The sequence below is a fragment of the Lepidochelys kempii genome, chromosome 20, assembly GCF_965140265.1.
Source record: "Lepidochelys kempii isolate rLepKem1 chromosome 20, rLepKem1.hap2, whole genome shotgun sequence".
Lineage (NCBI taxonomy): Eukaryota > Metazoa > Chordata > Testudines > Cheloniidae > Lepidochelys > Lepidochelys kempii.
Genome location: NC_133275.1, coordinates 1257217 through 1265287, shown reverse-complemented (window position 1 = coordinate 1265287; position 8071 = coordinate 1257217).

Sequence of the window (8071 nt, the reverse complement as noted above, 5' to 3'; positions counted from 1 at the left end):
TGGGAGAGGATGGGTTGTTGGGATGCCGCTCTGGTGGGTCAGAGCCCACGTCCCGCTCGTCCAGTCTCTGACAAGGACCAGTGCCAGATTAGTCAGAGCAAGGTGCAAGAAACCTCCTCTGCCCTAGTGTTCGAGATTAGCTAAAAACCTAACATTTAATCACTTCCCAAACATACCTGAGCATAAACTCCAGCTGGTTGTGTGACCCCCGCTACAATGTGTTCAATGTTTCTTTGAACCTTACTCCATTCTTGACTTCTGGGACATCATGTGGCAAGGAGTTCCACAGGCTAATTACACAGTGACATGCGGGAGAGGGAGTATTTCTCTATTTTTTGTATTTGCCATCTTTTAGCTTGAAGGATTATGTCCCTTCTCTCCCCCTGATTTCCCCCAAGGATGTGAATGGAAGCAACAGGGAGGTGCTCTCACCCAGCAGACCCAGCTCAATGCTGCTGCTAACATGACCAGCCATGAAGCACTTACTCCTAACACCGGCTAAGGCCTTGCCCCCAGGGCTCAGGGCACATTTGGGAGCCTGAGCTGCCACCATTAGGCTCCCGATTCACCACCACAAGAAAGCCCCAGGTCGCATGCCCCATTCTCCCTGGCCCAGGAGAGAGAATGAACCCTGCCCTAAGCAGCATGACTCAAGCTGTCCAGTGCAGCTGGAAGGTGCTCCCCTGCTGAGGACTGGAAAGCCCCTGTACTGGGGAGAAGGGCTGGTCCCTGCTGAGACCATGGGCTGATGCCCAGCACTATAGTGGCAGGCAGCTTTCTGAAGACTTACAAAGCATCTCCCAGCAGGGCAGGGTCCTATCCGCCTGAGTGCAGCATAGCAATGGCCCCGTCCTCAGTGCCTCAGGCCGGGCAGAGGGTCCGCTTCCAACCAGGCCCCTAGGCCACAGAAAGCTGGTGCTTAAGCCTACTCCTTTAGCTGTCACCAGGGAATGAGCCTGGACAGCATCATGCACCATCCTAGAAGCATCGGATACGCCAACCTCTCTTCTCTCCAGCAGGAGCAGAGGCCCCGACTTGGTGCCGTAGGAGAGACATTCGTCATGGTCAGAACCCTCTAAACCACACTCCAGCTGCTTTCAACAAACTGAAAGGAAAATTAGCCAGTCTGACATTTCTAACAAGCCTTCCGCCCATAGGATTCCAAAGCATGATGTCCAGCATCTAACTTTGCACCTACCACGGAAATACAGCCAATTCAGGGGAGGATAAGTCATATAGCCGTGGACTGCAACAGCTTAAGGCAGGGAATCTCCTATGCAAACTCTGTGACGATGTGACTCAGCAGGGAGGGGGGAGTGTTGACCTGGGAATGTGCCCTGGGGATGGGAGACCTGAGAGCCTGTCACCTGAGCCAGGAGGGGGAGGGAGAGGTGACACCTCTGCCCAGGAATGTGAACAGAGGCTGCAGCAGGGAACCTGCTGGGGGGGTTTAGTTTCAGTTTGGTGCTGGGTGGAGGAACGCAGGGAACCCCAGGGCTGGGGTCTAAGCTCCCTGCTCCCCCAGAAGGACTTGACTGAGGGGTCCTGGGGGTACCCACAAGCTCTGTTTTGGACTGTGTTCCTGTTGTCCAATAAACCTTCTGTTTTACTGGCTGGCTGAGAGTCTCAGTGGATCCCAGGAAGAGGGGTGCAGGGCCTGGACTCCCCCACACTCCGTGACAACTGGTGGCAGCGGTGGGATGTACTGCACCCCGTGAACGGCGCTTCCTGCAGTAAGTGACTGGGGAACAGTAAAACGAAGGGGGATTGACGGGGACCGGGTGTGCAGAAGATTCAGAGACAGACGGTTTCAGGAGGCGGTTAACCCCTGGGAATGTGTGACCAGAGAGAAGGACTTTTGCAGTAACAGGGTCCCCCGGGGGATTGCAGCGAGCGGTCCCAGGGGCGGAGGAGTCTGCAGCTCGACCCTGGCAAAGAGGTGGTGACCTCAAGAAGGACTGGCACACTAAGGGCTTTTCCTGGAAACCGTGGGAAGCTGCCCGGCCTGCGAGTGGCCAGCAGGGAGATGTACGCTAAACGCCTTAAGAGCGACCTGGTGGAGCTGTGCAGGCAGAGGGGGCTGCGCATTGGGAGGTTCACCAAGGAACAGCTGATTGCCCAGTTGGAGGAGAGGGATCGCTTGGATGACCCGATCCCTGTCCCTGAGGGAAGCCGCCCGGCAGACGCAGCATGGGCCCTGGGGCCTGACCGGGCTGGGAGGGGTCAGACTGCTGCCAAGGACATCCCGAGACCCGTCCTACCTAGGCCTGGGGGAGGGGTTGGGGAAAGCCCAGCGAATACTGAGGGCACCCTGACCCCGGCAGCCAGCAGGGGATCCTCCCGGCGGAGCTCCCCATCCCTGGAGTGGATGCAGCTGGAATGGGAGAGGGAGATGAAAATGAGGGAGCTGGAGGATCATGAAAAACAACGTCAACATGAGCAGGAGGAGAAGGAGAGGGACCGTCAGGAGAAGGAGAAACAAAGGCAGCATGAACTGGAGCTGGCCAGGCTGAGGAGCAGTGGGGCCCCGGCTGCGGTGAGTGCGGGGGGACCCAAGACTGCAAGGAGCTTTGGTAAGTGCTTCCTGGCCCAGCGGAAGGAGGGGGAGGACATAGATAGCTTCCTGACGGCCTTTGAGAATGCCTGCGAGATGCACAGGGTTGACCCTGCAGACAGGCTCCAGTTCCTCACCCCCTTACTGGACCCCAAAGCCGTGGAGGTGTACAGCCGGATGACAGGGGCGGAGGCAGGGGACTATGAACTGTTCAAACAGGCCCTGCTCCGTGAGTTTGGGCTGACCCCCGAGATGTACCGGAGAAGGTTCCGGAGTCAGCGTAAAACGCCTGAGGTCACCTACCTACAACTGGTCAACCGGATGCAGGAGTATGCCCGCAAGTGGACAGCTGGGGCCCGAGCTAAAGAGGACCTGCTTGACCTAATCGTACTGGAGCAACTGTATGATCAGTGCCCTTCCGACCTGAGGCTGTGGCTGGTGGACAAAAAGCTCGAGAACCCCCAGCACGCAGGGCAGCTGGCCGACGAGTTTGTGAACAGTCGGTCAGGGGGTAGCTGGGAGGAGTCCCAAAAGAACAGGCCCCCCCCCCCCCCGATGCAGAGAGAGAGTCACCAGGGGGCCTCCCAGCGGGGAAATAGGGAGAACCCCCTCCCACGGGGAACGCCTGGCATCGGGCCCCTCCGACCCGCTCGAGGGGACCAACGTGACCTGAGCTGCTATCACTGTGGCCAGAGAGGCCACGTACGGTCCCAGTGCCCTGGGCTCAGGGACAAACTGAACAGACCCAACCTACCCAGGGTTAACTGGGTAGGGACTCAGCTGGACGAGGGGCAGACAACCCAGGCAAGGGGGGCTACCAGTTTACCACCTGCTCAGGAGGGAAGAGTACCCCAGGCCAGCTCCGCCAGAGGGCTGGAGGCTCTGGACTCAGGGTGCTCGGTTTACAGGGTGGGTGTGATGAAGTGGGACTCTTCTTAATGTTTCCTCTGAATAGTATGGGGGTGCCTCAGTTTCCCCTAGGCAGTTCTTAAGTATCTAGGGGGTGGGGTAAGGGTGTATGATCATTGCAGAGCCCTAGAGGGCCCGTGTGTGCAGGAGTCTGGACACAGAGAATGGCCGACACCCTGTTTCCTGGCAACTGATGGCCTGGGCCCTTCCCCGCTGCAAGGTGAGAGCTAAAGGGTTGGAGAACAAAGGAATCAGGTGACCACCTGGCCCGGTAAAGGAACAAAGCCCAGAGGAGGAGGGGCTGGAGGGAGTTTCAGTTTGGGGCTGGCTGGGACATGGAGTGAAGTGCAGACGTGGTTGTCTGGCTCACTGCCCCCCAAAATGGACCCAGCTGAGGGGTCCCGTTCTCTGCACCTGCAAGCTCTGTTTTAGACCATGTTCCTGTCGTCTAATAAACTTTCTGTTTTACTGGCTGGCTGAGAGTCACGTCTGACTGCGGAGTTGGGGTGCAGGACCCTCTGGCTTCCCCAGGAGCCCCACCTGAGTGGACTCGCTGGGGGGAAGCGCACGGAGGGGCAGAGGATGCTGAATGCTCCGAGGTCAGACCCAGGAAGGTGGAAGCTGTGTGAGCTGTGTGTCTTGAAGACAGGCTGCTCACAGAAAGGCGACTACCCCAGAGTCCTGACTGGCTTCATGGGGAGCAGTTCCAGAGCATCGCCCAGGGACTCCGTGACAGTGGGCGCGGGGCTGTCCCTCCGGAGAGAGTGCCTTGTTCCCCTGGAGGTGGATGGGAGGAAGGTCAATGGATACTGGGATACGGGCGCGGAGGTGACGCTGGCCCAGCCCGAGGTGATGGCCCCAGATCGGGTGGTGCCTGACCCTGATGGGGGTGGGTGGGACCCCATTTAAGGTGCCCGTGGCAAGGGTACACCTGAAATGGGGGGCCAAGGAGGGCCCCAGGGATGTGGGGGTACACCACCATTTGCCCACTGAAGTTTTGATGGGGGAAGACCTAGAGGACTGGCCAAGCAAGCCCCAGACCGCCCTGGTTCTGACCCGTAGCCAGAGCCGGCGAGGGGCACTGCACCCTGACTTTGGGGAGGGTACTGCACCAGAGGCGCAGGACCCTACCCTGGTGGGGAGGGAGCGCCGAGGGGCACGGCTCAGAGAGGCGGAGGCCTCAGACCTGGCCACTGAGGGGGAACCGGGCCCCATCCCTTCCCCAGCCGCTGAGTTCCAGGCCGAGTTGAGGAAAGATCTCTCCTTGCGGAAGCTCAGGGACCTGGCCGACCTCAGTGTGGTACGGACCATGAGGAGAGGCTGCCAGGAGAGGTTCCTGTGGGAGAAGGGGTTCCTGTACCGAGAATGGGCTCCCACAAGGGAAGTAGAGTCCTGTGGGATCAGGAGGCAGCTGGGGGTCCCCCAGAAGTATCGCCGCAAGCCACTGTACCTGGCCCATGACATCCCCCTCGCAGGGCACCAGGGAATCCGGCGCACCCGGCAGAGGTTGCTACAGAACTTTTACTGGCCCGGGGTCTTTACCATGGTCCGGCAGTATTGCCGATCCTGTGACCCCTGTCAGAGGGTGGGGAAGGCCCGGGACAAGGGGAAAGCGGCTTTGAGACCTTTGCCCATCATAGAGGAGCCTTTCCAGAAGGTGGCCATGGACATCGTGGGGCCTCTCAGCAGGACGACCCGGTCGGGGAAGAAATACATTCTGGTGGTGGTAGATTTTGCCACCCGCTACCCCGAGGCAGTGCCCTTAGCTTCCATTGAAGCAGACACCGTGGCCGATGCGCTCCTGACCATTTTCAGCCGAGTGGGGTTCCCCAAGGAAGTCTTGACAGACCAAGGCTCCAACTTCATGTCGGCCCTGCTCCGGTGCTTGTGGGAGAAATGTGGGGTCCGGCACGACTGGGCCTCAGCGTATCACCCCCAGTCCAACGGGCTGGTGGAGAGGTTCAACGGGACGCTAAAGATGATGCTGAAAACCTTTATGAACCAGCACCCGCAGGGCTGGGACAAGTACTTACCGCACCTGCTGTTCGCGTACAGGGAGGTGCCCCAGGAGTCTACCGGATTTTCGCCTTTCGAACTGTTATATGGCAGGAGGGTGAGGGGCCCCCTGGACCTGATGAGAGACGAGTGGGAGGGGAAGGCCACTCCCGATGGAGAGTCAGTGGTGGAGTATGTCCTGATCTTCCGAGAGAGACTGGCTGAACTCATGGGCCTGGCCAGGGAGAATCTGGCCCAAGCCCAGAAGAAGCAGAAGGTCTGGTATGACCGCACGGCACGGGCCCGTGCCTATGCCACCGGGGATCAGGTGATGGTTCTCATCCCCGTGAGAAAGAACAAACTACAGGCCGCCTGGGAGGGCCCTTTCAAGGTCGTCAAGCAGCTCAATGAGGTAAACTATGTGGTGGAGCTGTCGAACCGGGCACACCACCGCCGGGTGTACCATGTGAATATGATGAAGCCATATTATGCCAGGGGGAATGTGGTGTTGGCCGTGTGTGGACAGTGGGAAGAGCAGGGAAATGACCCTTTAGTGGATCTATTCCCTGGGACCAGAGCTGGTTCCCCCCTGGAAACAATTCCCCTCTTGGATCAGCTAACCGCTGTCCAGCAAGCTGAGGTCAGGGGGGTGCTGCATCCAGACCAACAGCTGTTTTCCAACCAGCCTGGACGCACTAATCTGACTGTCCACCGGGTGCAGACAGGGTCGCACCCGCCGATAAGATGCTCCCCCTTCCGAGTCACAGGGAAAACTGCTCAGGACCTGGAAAGAGAGGTCCGGGACATGCTGGCTTTGGGGGTGATCCAGCCATCTGCCAGCCCTTGGGCCTCGCCGGTGGTGCTGGTCCCCAAAAAGGACGGGTCGGTCCGGTTCTGTGTGGACTATCGGAAGCTCAATGCCATCACTGTATCTGATGCCTACCCCATGCCCAGGCCTGACGAGCTCCTAGACAAGCTGGGAGGAGCTCGGTACCTTACCACCATGGACCTTACAAAGGGCTATTGGCAAGTGCTGCTGGATGCAGATGCCCGGCTGAAATCGGCCTTTATCACCCCTCTGGGGCTCTATGAGTTCCTGACCCTGCCTGTCGGCCTCAAGGGAGCGCCGGCCACCTTCCAGTGCCTAGTGGACCAGCTCCTGAGGGGGATGGAGAGTTTTGCCGTGGCGTATATTGATGACATCTGTGTCTTTAGCCAGACCTGGGAGGACCACGTGTCCCAGGTTAGACAAGTGCTGGACCGACTCCAGGGGGCTGGGCTGACTGTAAAAGTGGAGAAGTGCAAGGTGGAGATGGCTGAAGTATCTTACCTGGACCATCGGGTGGGGAGCGGCCGCCTAAAGCCGGAACCAGCCAAGGTGGAGGTGATCAGAGACTGGCCTGCTCCCCACACCAAAAAGCAGGTCCAAGCCTTTATTGGGATGGCAGGATACTACCGAAGATTTGTGCCCCACTTTAGCGCCATAGCCGCCCCCATCACTGAGCTATGCAAGAAGGGGAAGCCAGACAAGGTGGTCTGGACCGAGCAGCGCCAGGAGGCTTTCCGGGCGCTGAAGGAGGCTCTGGTCAGTGGCCCAGTTCTGGCAAACCCAGACTTTGACAAGCCTTTTGTGGTGTTCACCGACGCCTCCGACACGGGACTGGGGGCGGTGTTAATGCAGGAGGATGAAAAAGGGGAGAGACACCCCATCGTGTACCTGAGCAAGAAGTTGCTACCCCGGGAGCAACACTACGCGGCCATCGAGAAGGAGTGCCTGGCCATGGTGTGGGCCCTCAAGAAACTAGAGCCCTATCTCTTCGGGCGGCACTTCACCGTGTACACCGACCACTCTCCCCTGACCTGGCTGCTCCAGATGAAAGGAGCCAACGCCAAGCTCCTGAGATGGAGCCTGCTCCTGCAGGATTACGACATGGACGTGGTCCACGTGAAGGGAAGGGCCAACCTGATAGCGGACGCGCTGTCCCAGAGAGGGGGCCCCGAACTTCCCCAGGTCACTGGTCACAGTGACTCCGCTCAGTTCAGTCTCGAAGGGGGGAGAGATGTGATGATGTGACTCAGCAGGGAGGGGGGAGTGTTGACCTGGGAATGTGAGACCTGAGAGCCTGTCACCTGAGCCAGGAGGGGGAGAGGGAGGTAACACCTCTGCCCGGGAATGTGGACGGAGACTGCAGCAGGGAACCTGCTGGGGGGGGTTAGTTTCGGTTCGGGGCTGGGTGGGGGAACACAGGGAATCCCAGGGCTGGGGTCTAAGCTCCCTGCTCCCCCAGAAGGACTCGACTGAGGGGTCCTGGGGGTACCCACAAGCTCTGTTTTGGACTGTGTTCCTGTTGTCCAATAAACCTTCTGTTTTACTGGCTGGCTGAGAGTCTCAGTGAATCCCAGGAAGAGGGGTGCAGGGCCCGGACTCCCCCCACACTCCATGACAAACTCCAAGGGGAAGTTGAGGCAGGTAGAATGTAGTTACTGAGATTTGGCCAGGACAGCAAGGACTTGGCTACGTTATTGTTACATCAGCTTGAATTTTCTTCGCGGAGAGAGTATGTTACTATAAATGTGCAATAGGGTCCAATGAGCACAAGGAGCCAGGGCTTC